General features: G+C 43.4%; 1 protein-coding gene across 4 annotated transcripts in view; it reads left to right on the top strand.

The window, feature by feature from the left end:
* Sobp (sine oculis binding protein homolog) overlaps positions 1 to 12,638 on the top strand; it is a 160,306-nt gene extending 147,668 nt beyond the window's left edge. For all 4 annotated transcript variants that reach the window (XM_046430496.2, XM_046430494.2, XM_058575267.1 and 1 more), the window contains one exon: positions 11,293 to 12,638. The gene's annotated coding sequence lies outside the window, so the exon portion shown is untranslated. The remainder of the gene's footprint in view (positions 1 to 11,292) is intronic.
* The last annotated feature ends 359 nt before the right edge of the window (positions 12,639 to 12,997 follow it).

The following is a 12,997-nucleotide window of genomic DNA, read 5'->3' as shown; positions in this document are numbered from 1 at the left end:
TTCTAAAATGTTACTGTCTTAAATTTGAGCCAACCTACAATAACAAATTATCTAGAAGCAAAGTGGCTAAACTGCATTTGGTGAGAGAAGGGGAAACCCTATATTTCATCCTTCCACTCTTGTTTTGGAAATTCGGACTGTAACATGATCTTTTTCTAAAGAAATCTACACACGCACACTTTAAAAATTGTGCAGATTGGGTGTTGTGGGAGCAAGAATGATCAGGTTTAAGTTTCCCTATGAAGTTCTGCATCCCATCAACAAGCCCTTTTGATATTTTAAACCCATATTTAGAGTAATTTCAAGATATTTGGAGCACATGTGGTTAAATGTAAAACTTTGTCATTATGATTTGTTAGATGCTTATACTTTAAATATTTATAAGCCATTTTTAAGTACTTTATCCAAAAGCCTTCTCCCACTAGAATACTATAATTGAGCGGTATCTGAGCATCATTCCAGAGGATGCAGGATGAAGCCACTGTAGCATGCAGGCACGTTCTTGCTTCTCTGGTTCTAATTCAAATGTCATTTTTAGTAGATTCAGCTAATTTTTAAAATGTATAAAAAGTTATAAACAGAGTTGGTTATCTGTGATTAAAAAAATTCTCCAGTACACAAAATGTAAAGTGTTCTTTCTAGTTTGAACCACTTTGAGTTTCACTCTTTTTATTTCCTTTTTTTTAATACCAGGAATTGAACCCAGGGGCACTTAACCATTGAGCCACATCCCCAGCCTTTTTATTTATTATTTTGAGTCAGGGCCTCAATAAGTTGCTGAGGCTAGCTTTGCACTTGTGATCCTCCTGCTTCAGCCTCCTGAGCCACTATGATTACAAGCATGGGCCATGGTGCCTGGCCTCTGCTTCTTTTTCTTATTCTAAGAGTAATTAGTAAACTGCCCATTAGTATGTCAGATCTCAATCCAGTTCATATCCATATGAACTTAAGTGTCATAGTTCTCCTCCAGATGTCTTAGGGACAATTTATTGGCAGATAGAATGTATTCAGAATACACCTTCAGCTATCTTAGAAAGTAAGGTATGGGAGCTTGTCTTCATTGTAGGTAGCCCATTTGGGCACTTATAGAAAAGAGGAGGGGAAAAATATTTTTCAAACACATAATCTATTTATTCTTTGGAGGTTATAAATCAAACTGATCACAGACCACTTTGTGGCTAGCAAAATATAAATTTCTGGTAAGAATGGGGGAAAAGAAGGCTTAAAAGGGCTCATAAACTTTCTTCAATATCTAATAGTTCTTCCCAAACAGCATTTTCATGAGTTAAGTGTAAATGAGTCAGAAACATATAGATTGAATTTCTTTTAAAAATACATGTGGGTTTAAAAATTAAGGCCAAAGTGCTTGGCAAAATAAGGTTTGATTTTAGCCAAATCCCAAATGTTTGAAAAAATAGTTCTAGAATTTGCCAAACCAAAAATATATCCAGGTCCCTCCATTTGTCCCATTTAATATGATGATGACATCATAAACATAGGACTTAATGGCTATTTTCATGTTCCTCAAAGTTTGAGCAACATGAATCTCACATACTAACTGAAAAATTATTTTTAAAAAAATTGGTGGAAAACGTTATGAACTTGCACATGAATACGAGGGCTGCTGGTTCGGGGTTCTAGTCCCAATTCTGACAGTGCTTCTCACTGATCAGCTGGCCCATCACCTTGTTCTCTGTCTTAGCTTTGTGTGTGTGCGTGTGTGTGTGTGCTCATGTGCGTGTGTGTGTGCGTGCGTGTGTGTGTGTGTGCGTGCGTGTGTGTGTTGGGGTGGGTTATGCCCAGAAATATCTTTTAAAATTTTGTTCTACATTTGGATTTTATAAGTTTTTAATTTGTATTTAATTCATATATTACAATCCATAAAGCTTAATAAACTCCTAACATCCAAACAGAGGGAGGTAGTTCCTTTTGCTCATTTATGGTTCAGAGAGAGTCTTCATTAATTTCTCTAGAGGGTAAAATATAATCCATGTTTTAACTAACAGTATCTAACACTGACTTTTTTCATATCATTGTTATTAAAACGTGGGGTGGGGAGTGGGAGGAGAAAGAATTTTTTAAAAAGGAGAAAAAAGGACGGGGGAGATGTGGCACATGTCCCTGACTTATTTAGAAACTAAGAGATAAAAAACAACCAATGTCACTTTTAGAAGCAACACCCAGAACCTGCAAACTGACCTGATACTGCAGACAGTAGGCTTCATGCAGGGTCCAGTTCACTCTTTGTAACCAAGTGCCTAGCACAAAGACAGGCAGATGGGCACACAAGTATTTGTTGAGCAAATGAATGAGAAGAGTCTTGGTTGAGAGACAGCTAATGGAGCTAACCTTGATGGTGTTTCCTTAAAGCAGATGAGTTCAGTTGGGTTCTCAACATGAGGAGGGGCATGGGCTGGGGGTCCACAATGCAGGAATGAGGGATGCAGCTGAATGTCAAAAGACACACAGGTGCAGCAAAGCAGGCTGTGTTAGGATGACCTTACAGTAGCAGTAGGCTGAAGCCGGAGCACTTGACCACAGAGGGTGGGGAGCATGAGGCTGGTGGAAAGCAAGGTGGGGCGACTACAGGTGAAGACATTGGTCCTGGATGCCTTCAGGCAACATCACTGAGACCTTGAGCAGAAGAGTGAAAGAATGAAATCTGTTTGTGGGAAATTGCTTTAGCAGCTGTTCATGGACTGAAAGAAAGTGAGAAAAGACTGGCATCACTGAAGCTATGCATCACATGCTGATGACAGGCTAATTACCAGCGGTGGGTTATCATTGTGGAATGTTATCACAGAGGGGTATCAGCTGTCACATCTAAATTTTAAGTATGTAAAGCCATTGTAGCAGGACAATGGGAATAACTTCTTTGTCCCAGAATGGGCCTAAGACTTCACAGCTCACAGTGGAAGGAAACCTTACAACAAAAGACCATTTCCAAGTCCAACGACTTGGGGATGCTGGAGGCAGGTTGTCATGGAAACTGCCTCCCTTCTGCCCAGCCAGCAGCTCTGAGGGGAGGCCAGTGGGCAAGGGTGCAGTGTGGGATGTTGCCTTGTGACCTTGTCTTGTTTGGGGGAACTAAGAAATGTCCAGGATTGAGCAGAGGTTGGGGGCAGCTCTTAAAGCAAAAGAGTTCCTGATGGGGATCACATAGATGTGGCAGTGACCACAGTGACATGCCCAGCTCCCAGTCCTTGGACTGATGAGCCCCAGGGGGGCCTAGGTGGCTCATTATGAGGATACATCTACAGAGATTTTCTCAGAGTTGAGACAGGTCCTCCCAGGGTCCGCAGCTACTTTTAAGGGGTTTTGGCAACTTCCTGAAGATGTCCTCTTCTCTCATTTCCAGATCTATAGACTGGAAGCTTCCACATGCAGTGACAATGGGCTCCTAGTAGAGAAGGGTGTCGGCAGTGTGGTTTAGTGGAAAAGAACTGCCCTGGAGTTGAGCTGGCTTGGGTTCAAATCCCAGTGGAGCCATTTACTAGGTGAGGCAGGAAGTGACTTAAACTCTCTGAGCCTCAGTATATGTGTCATGAGTAATGACAAGATTGCTGTGAGGGACAGGGTAAGGGAACATGTGAGGTGTGGCTCATCGTGGATGCCCTAGGTATGGCACTTACTGTCCTGTTGGAAAGGCTTCATCTCCTGGGGGAAGAGCTCAGGGCTGGAGTGAGACCTGCCTGGAAATGAAAGCCGGCTGTGTCCCTTACTGTCTGGGAGGATTTGGGCACATTTTTATAGCTCCCTGGGCCTGCATTGTTTCATTAAATAATTTTAAGAGCTTATATTCATTAAGTATGTTCTATATGTTCTACACATAGGCAATGTTCCAAATGCTGCATACCAACAACCATGCCAGGGGAGACTGTTTTTAAACCCACTTTAGAAGAGACCAAGGCACATAGAAGTGAGAGATTTTTTACCCAGTCATGTGGCCAGTAAATGGCAGTACTGGGATTTGACTGACTCTGGAGTTCATATGCAAAAGCACTAGGCATATCTTATGTATGAAAAATGAAGATGATAACCTCTACTTCAAAGAATCATCAGCTCCAGCATAAATAACCTAAGTTAAAATGCCCGGGAGCTACCTCGCTCATAGGAGATGCTTATTCTAAGAATTGTCCTGGTGCAGCCCAGGACATCTTGCCTTGGATTGTAATGGAAAAGAATCAAACACTTCCATGTTGTCAAGTGCAGACGCGAGGGAAACCATTCCAGAAATTCTCATAAAATCTCTCATTTCACTTTTTCAAGTACGAGCTGGGACAAAAAGAGCAATCGCTCAAGGTCGCAGAGTGGCACAGCCAGGATTAGAACCTGAATCCTCATCTGCTTTTCCTTCCAGTGGGACACAGGATCCGACCGAAGCCGCTTGAGTTACACGACCTGTGCCAAGGACCAGAGTCATATTTTGCCACCCACTGCATGACTTCCTCACATCAGGCAGCTGATTTCAGAGGGGAAATAGACACACCTGCACATCTGGGCTCGAGGGGCTGAAAGTCAGCAGAAAATCAACTATTAACCACCCCCACTCCATCCCCTTTGCTGTTAAGAGGAAAATTCAGTATTCTTGTTGTTACTTTTTACAGGTTTTCTTTTGTTTTGCTAATATGAAGCTAGCTTTCTCTCTCTCTCTCTCTCAATGGGCTGCTTATGAAGTATAAATAAAGTAAAGACTGCTTTTCCAAACCTAATCTAAAATCTTAAAATCTGCTATTGATCCACAGGCCATAGATAGCTACTTGCCATGTGAAGCTGCTTTTTTGTCACCTAAAATGCCTGTGTTCAGATAGTAGAGAGATAACAAGTTAAACCTTCATAATAACATAATAAACTATTTTGTTTTTGTCCAAGTAGAAATTTGGAAGGAAACAGTCTTGAGAGAGAGTTGAGTGGTAGAAATCAGAGGAGGAATATGACCCTGACCTTTTCACTGACACTTTGGACAAGTCACTTAATTCATCTAGGACTTAGCATCTCTAACAGGGAAGCAGTGACACCAGCTCCTGTAGTCACAGTCACAGAGGGGGAGAGAGGAGGAAAGCAGCAGGCCAGGGACCTGCTGAGTCACAGAACCCTATCTCTTGCTCATCAGCTAGTTTGTGTATTGAATGGGACTTGAATGAAAATGCATTTTTTTTTTCCTAATCAAAGAACTTTGCTCAGAGTTCTTGTTTGCAAAGCAAGGGAGCTAGATTGTGTAGGGCCACTTATACCTCTGACATTGTGAACTCCAACCACTGTCGTGATTAAAAAGGGGAGAGATGGACTGGGGGTAGCACTTCCTGAGTGGGGGAGCCTGGACTTTGGGGTCCTGCAATCACCCTTTCTACATAGTGACCTTGAGCAAGTAAACTCCTTAACCTTCCTGGCAAAGTGCGTCATCTGTAAAATGGACACAATAAATACTTCAGGAGCATTATTATTTGTGTGAAATAAGTGTATAAGAAAAATGAATATAAAAAGAGACCTTATTTTCCAGTGAAATTAGCACATAAAAATACCTAGTCCAGTATTTGACAGAAAGAGATGCTCAAAAGAAAATTGATACCTATCTTTGAAGATCCTGAAGCTTCCCAAACTATAGGAAGAAGTCCTTAGTCCTGAAAGTCAGGGGCATAAGGCTGTGGGCTCTTTTTTCAAAATTTCCTGCAGAACATTATATCATGTAAGTCTTCTTTGTGTGTGTGGTGGCGGGCAGGGTATGGACATAGTCACCTGCTCCAGTATGTTTGTAAAAAGTAAAAATTAAAAACTTATATTGTTAGTCACAAATCCCTCAGTGCTTTTAGCAAAGGGCCAGAGACTGGGTCATTTGGTTGGCTTCAACTCCCAGAATGGAGTTGAGGTAAAAAGGATCAGAGCCCAGCCTGAGAATAAAACAGGTGAGTGCATAAGAGTGGGGCCCAGGTTTGTTGTCCCTCAGAAACTTGCAGAGTTCAGCAAGAAAAAGCAATGACCACTTGTAGGGACAAACAGACTTCTCTCTCCATTTAAATTATAGAACCTGCAAAGAAGAATGAAATTTTCCTTTCTAAACCAAATAAAAATGGGGTTTTCCCAGGAATGAGTCTTAAATGTTTCTGACTTTTATTGAATAAAGTAAGAGAAATAAAGGAGCAAATCATTTAAAAAAATTTAAAACCTTATTTTTAAGACCTTATATGTGGTCTTAAATGTACTTTGAGCTTTTGATTTTAAAAGGCACAGGGTGCCTGGGATTCAGACCACAGCCCAGCGCTGAGCTAAGTTGAAGTCCAACCGTGGCCACCACATGCTCTCTTTACCCTGGGTCATTCCCTGTCACAATCCTTCAAAAGGAAGGCTATTTTTGAATTTTGAAAATCAATTAATGAGCCATAAGAAAAGAGATACCATCTGCTTCAAAAATAAAGTTTCCATTCTGGTAAAAACCATTTAAAACTCTTCATGAAGCCATAGTCAACAGGGGAGAAATGAAACTACCTTTCAGCAAAACCTTGCCAAGCCATAGTAGCTCTTCTGGGATGGGCTCAGTGTGGGGACCACTATCTGGCATCACACTCAGAGTTTATCAGCGGGTGCAGGCGGCTCTGTTCATTGACCACAGGGCACTACCCTGTGACTGCCCCAGAATAGCTGCAGCTACCTGAGAGCAGTCCAGTCCTCAGGGACTCGTTATTGTCCCAGATAAACAGCGTTGCCGCGGCCAGCACGTAATGGCTGTATTTAACTGTGATAAGTGATGGGCAGCAGTGCCCAAGTGAGTGGCTGTCTGCTAGGGCCTGGGTAATCGGACAAAGGCAAGCGGGCTTGGCAGCAGGCATTTCTTACACATTGGTGAGCTGGGGCCACAGGGTTGAAGACTCCTGGGGATGAATATGGGAGAACTTGCCTTTTAACTGAGTAAGACAGGACAAATGTATGACAAGGGTATTTAAGGAAGGAAGGAAGAGTGAGAGCTTGAAAAACGAGTTAGATTAATAGAGGCAGGCTTCCGGGTTGTGGTGGAATCTCATGCCACAGAAAGGCTGGCTTGGAAATGTTGGATTGTAGAATGAGACAGACATTTTTCTCTGGATACACATTTACTTTGGGGACTGGCTTCCTGGAAACTGTGAAATGCAACAACATAAGTCTCAAGTTATAAAGGTCAAAGGTGTACAGGGGAGAATGTCCATATTTTGACAGTATTAACATGGAAAAAACCCTATAGTTTTCAGAGCCATTTTTGATTTTTATAGTTCTCTGGAAATTTCTGTGTGATAAAGGAGGATGAGTAACTAAATCACATTCTTAGCAATGCTTCCCTCATGAAATGGGAAATTGACTTTCCAGGTGGACAGAGAATTACTCAGCACTCTCATTGTGCACTTATGATTCCGAGAGAGGATGTTTCATTCTTCTAGCCAAAGGCGACAGGCAGACCTGGCATTCTGAAGATAACTGGCCATCTGTACCCAATCGAGACCATACATGGTGGTATCAGCCTTCATACGTGGTGCATACGTGGTGCTAGAGATGAGCCTGTTTGTATGTGGTTGTGTGTGTGTGGAATCCCTATATAACAGGGCCAAGTTATCCTGCCTTCAGACAAAAACCCTAATTCAGGGGGAAATCCAGATGTGAGGTAGAAGCATGGTCACATTCCCAGAACCCCTTGCATTCAAAGGCATTTCAAAAATCTCTACCAGAGATGTGTGTGTGTATGTGTGTGTGTGTGTGTACATGTGTACCTGTGTGCCTGTGCACACACAGAGGAATGTTTACATCTGTGACATTAGGGCAAAGGAGACTAAAATTTTGGATTTAAAGATCCACAAAATTTGTAGGCTTCCTTACATACTAGCAATAGGTTAATTTCTAGCTTCTCAAGTTTTAATACTATATATTTGATACCAACTTTTTTCTAAAGATCCCACAATCACAGCATGTAAGAGATGGAAGATATAAAGTGTCACCCAGGCCCCAGTGTCACAGAGGAAGGAGTCAAGGCTTAGGGATAGGGAGAAGTGGGAAAGGAACAGGCCCAAGGCCACCCAGCTAATGAGGACAATGCTGGACTATCATTTGGGTCTCTGTCTCCCTTATTGTTGTAATTTCCCCTTTTGCACAGATGAAGAAACTTAGAGAGGACTGATTGATTTTCCACTGGATCCCTGCGTGTGGCAAGGACTCCAGGCTCCGACCACTTTTTAAAAATCTGAGCTTGCTCCCTCCCATCTCTGTTGGGTTCCCTACCTTGCTGGCCAGTACCAATAAATAGAGGAGAGTGAAGCCCACACTTGGTTCTTAATTGTTTGTCAGTGATTCCAGAGCTCTATTTGCCCAATGAGGCGGGCAGAGCTGGAGCCAGACCCAGAGCCACGGAGAATGACTTCAGGACCACCCCCTCCTCAAATGTTACCAGCAGAAAGGGGCTTGTACTGCCACCAACTGGTCTCTGGGGGTGTCCCAGGCATGCAAGAATGAGGTGAGAGGGAATGTAAGGCAGAAATGGTCCACTTTGCTCTTCTCTTCAAATCAGCTTGGTATAAGGAGGTTTCAGAGCTGAGCTGCAAAAAATAGAGCGCAGTGCAGCTGCACCCTTTAGAACTTTGCGGGAAAACACATATTATTTACCAGACAATAATAGATACCAGAGAATAATAATGATTATTATAGTGTTTGGGATGGCAAACGCTGTAGTTAAGGTTCCAGAATGGCTCTCATTATAATCCCGTTTTTCCCACTCTCTTATGAAAGCCTGAAAATTTTCTCCTAGTATGCTGGGCATGTTTGGTCTTTGTCCAAAGGTGATTTGAATACAAAGAAACTTAGTTGAGAGATATTCCTTTTTTTTGTGTGTGTGGTGATTACATTAAAGAAAAAGCTACATCATTGAAAAAGCAGTTGCAGCATTCCTGAGTAAGCAATTAAAAATGGTGGTGTTTCCCAGTCACTGGAGGAAATATTCAACACTTCTTTTTCTCTTTTCCTTTTTAAGGAATTCAGAGGTTCCCTCAGATTCCAAGATTCAGTCACTTTTGGTCCCAGGCCCAGAGGTGGAGATAGTTTTCCTCCTTCCACAGCAACTTCCAGACTGCTCAATAAATGCAAAAGAACTGTCCCCAGATGAAGTTATCCCTCTGTTTTTGGACCCACTTGTCATTTCCACAGCTCTTTCCCAATATTTTGTGGCCTCCCCTTTAGTTCTTTTCTTTTTAGGTACCAGGGATTGAACAGAGGGGCACTTAACCACTGAGCCACACCCTCAGCCCTTTTTTGTATTTTACTTACAGACAGTGGCTTGCTAAGTTGCTCGGTTTTGCTGAGGCTGGCTTTGATCTCTTGATCCTCCTGCCTCAGCCTCCTGAGTAGCTGGAATTACAGTCATGTGCTACCATGTCCAGCTTGATAGTGGTTCTTGATGGCTTGTGTGGTGGGAGACACTAGGGATTGAAACCAGGAGCATTCTGCCTTATGATCCATATGAGCTACATCCCCAGCCCTTTTTTAGACTTTATTTTGAGACAGGTTCTCACTAAGTTGCTAAGGCTGACTTTGAACATGCGATCCCCCTGCCTCAGCCTCCTATAGCTGGAATTATAGACATGGGCTACTCTGCCCTGCAATCTGTTTTGTTTTTATATTCCTCCTCTCCATTGTGTCTAATTCTCAAAAGAAAAAGAAAGCGGGTGTTAGGGGGTGGGTAATGTGAGCTTTTTATTCAGAGATAAATATCCCCATTTCCAAATCTGACCATGCCAAATGAAAAGGTTTCCATGGCCTTGTAATTCCACCCCCATTGCATATTTGTGGTGTTTTGCATTTTCACTTTGGTTATTTAATATACATATTAAATGCTCACAGATCTGATGATTTAATGTGATTTGGGGAACCCAGGCATTTCCTGTCGTGCACATTGAGTTTTTCAAACCTTGTTTTTGGCTGATGATTATTATCATTGCCATTAACACCAGGATTTGGATAGCAGGGTTCAAAGCACAAGCTTCTACTTAGTTCTCCCAGTGGACATTTGACCTCCTCACTCTAGTGCTCAATTCATGTTGCAAGCACCCTGAGCAAGTTTCCAGGTTTCTCTGTGGCTGCCATAAAACAAGGAAATTTTTGTATGTTGTGTCTGGGGTCCTTTCAAGTACTAAATTCAACACCTCTCTGAAATTATCTGTTCATTGTTCTGAGAATAATCTCAATAGTTGTAAAGATATTTACAAGTCCTCTGTCACCACGGCACATTAACCAACTTTTGCCCTTTTATATTTCTGATGTCCCCATTTATTAAGAGGAAGAGAACTGCTTGACTCTCATTCATTTGGCACAAAGGCATTAGGCCAGACTCTTGAACCTGGGCAGAGTACAGGCGTGCCTGAGAGAGCCCCAGCCCTGGACCTCAGGGACTTCATAGTTCCCTGGGCAGACATGTAAGTGGCTGCTTCCTGAAAGTGACTGAATGTCCTCAGTAGGCTGTCTTTTGGACCAAGGGACTGAAAGCAAATGAAATAAACCAGTGGAGATGAAGAGGCAGAGTCTCATGTCTGTGGTAAATGTGGGGATGGAACCTGGTGAAAAATCGCATTTAGAGTCCCTGCACTAGGATCTCAAGTCCCAAGGCCCCGGGTTGGTGGTTTATTGTCTTCCAGTCGTTTGTTCCTTTTTATTTTGGATCTGAAGGAATGTGAACACCTCACCTTTGACAGGCAATACCCTCAAAGAGAGAGGGGCAACCATCTCTCCCATCTCAGTTGCCTCTGTAGGAAACTCCTGATGAGAAGTCCATGTGTTCATGGTAACGTCATTGGCTAAAGAGCGAATCTCTGGGCCTTCCTTCTGCAAACTCCAGAGCTGACCCATTGAGTACAAGGGCGAGGTCTGGAGCTCCAGGGTTCCCTAGTGACCTTGCCTCGATTTGGAATGACCTTGGATGACTCCAAAGACCTTCTGTGGGTTAAGCATACAGTCACGGGGAGGGTAAAAGTGGCTGGGTTGCAAAGGATGCTGCGGTCTTCGGGTGAGGGCGTGGTGCGCGGTGCTCATTATGGTCTTCCAAAAAGGGCTCGAGTTTCATTTCCTCACACAAAGCTGGCAGGGCTGACCCTGAGCAGACCATGAATGAGACTCATGCCGAAATCACGCTGTGCCTTCGTTTTGGGGGCTCATCCTAGGTCTTAACTGGCGGCGGCTGCAGAGCGTGCTGCTTCCTGACTCATGCCTGGGTTCTCCCCAGCTGGGCAGGGTGGGTAGGTGGGGATTTGGTCCAGTGCATTCTGATGGCCCCCTCTCCTCTTTTCCCAGGAACGATCACTCCCAGGGTACCTTGCATGGAGAGAGGGCGCGGAGCAAACCATGTCACGCCATCCAATGACACCAGCTGGTCAGCTCACCACCCCCTCTGGCTAAAACTCAAGCAAATAAAGCCGCTTCCTGTCATTAAGCATCTCGGAGGAAGCAGCCCTCCCTCGGTGGCCTCTAGCCCAGAGAAGCCAGCACGTCTTGGACCCACCAAGCGGGCCCAGCCTTCCTGCTGCCACCATCTCTGCTTTTCCCCAGAGGAACTTAGGGATTTCGCCCCTGGTTTTAAAAAACAAAACAAAACACCAACAAGCCACAAGGACCAATGTAGGTATTCTCCCTGCCCCATCTTCAAGGCTCAGCGGCGGAGGCTGGAAGATGATACGGATTGGAAAACAAAACAAAAAAAATCTTTTTTAAACCTTTTTAAAAACTGCTGTGGTTTTGCTGCTACACTAAGAATTGTGATTTGCATTGTATGGTTTTGGACCTATACTGTTCACGTTTTGATGGCGGAGAGGGATGGCACTGGAGTCCCGAAGCTTCAGAGTCATCTCTGTCCGGCCCAGGATGCACTTTTAATGAAGAGTTAGAATATTTTATTGGCTAATATACTTTTCTTGTTATTTTTACAAAGGCCACCTTTATCCTTTTTGATGCCATATTTTCAGTGTTACACTTTTATGGCTTTTAATTTTCGATTTGACAGATGTAAGAAGCAGCATGGATAGTTTATACTGTGGTTTTTCAGAGACTGAATGCCAAGAGAACTCGGTAAATGTTTATTCTTCTCAGCTTTCTCTTGAAATTCCCCTAAATAGCGCCCCATTTGGGAACAGAGCAAGAGTGTTGAACTGAAGACCAAAATGCCCTCAAGGTGTAAAATAATCCGAGGGGGGAATATTTGCTGGGCGTCACGAAAGACTCGGATGAAATTTCAACCCTGATGGTTTTTGGTGACCCAGGAAGTCAGTGAGACAATCTCCCTATACGCAGAGCCCTTTCATGATAATTAGAATGGCATGGACGAACCAATGAAAACAAGAGGGAAAGTGAGAAAGATCGCCCATGATTCTGTTTCACTGTTTGCTTTCTCCTGTCACGGTTAAGAGAAACGTGCAATGGGATCCTCAGTCCGTGGGTGGAGGATAACAGGGTAGATTTACTTGTGTGCACTTGTACAGTTGTAGCTGCGAGTCCAGAAGTCCTCTAGAGCATGTGTACTGGCACTGAGTCGGTGAGACAGTCGTGGAGTACCCCATTCTGATGAGTACAGAAAAAAAAAAAAAAAAGAAAAAATTAAGGAAAAAAAATCAAAAAAAGAAGAAAACTAAAAAAAAAAAATCAAATCACCTTGTGATTCAGTGTATCTGTTTACTAACTCCAATAAAAGCAATTGTTCCCTCTGGAGGGGTCTGGGTGCCCCGCCCCACCAGGCCGCTGAGCTGCAGTAGGAGGGTGGTGGGTTACCGGTGGACAAGTCCGGGCTGGCTCACCTGGCAGTGCGGCACCCCAGGCCACGGATGCGGTGTACATACTGTATTTCTATATTCTCCTTTGTACAGTCACTTAACAAGTCAAGCTACTGTTTTACAGGTGCTCCTTATTTATTAGAGCCGTGAGAGCTTGGGGGACACACCTGGCGAGCGAGCTCGCTTTTTAAAAATGAAATTTGGGGAGCAGGGGAAGGGAGGCGGGAGGGAGGGAA

Source organism: Marmota monax, unplaced genomic scaffold (assembly GCF_021218885.2).
Source record: "Marmota monax isolate L192 unplaced genomic scaffold, Marmota_monax_Labrador192_F-V1.1 WCK01_AAM20220418_F8-fsc00013, whole genome shotgun sequence".
NCBI classification, from domain to species: Eukaryota; Metazoa; Chordata; class Mammalia; order Rodentia; family Sciuridae; genus Marmota; species Marmota monax.
The sequence above is the reverse complement of the archived record's forward strand: the minus strand, read 5'-3'. Positions and strand labels throughout refer to the sequence as shown.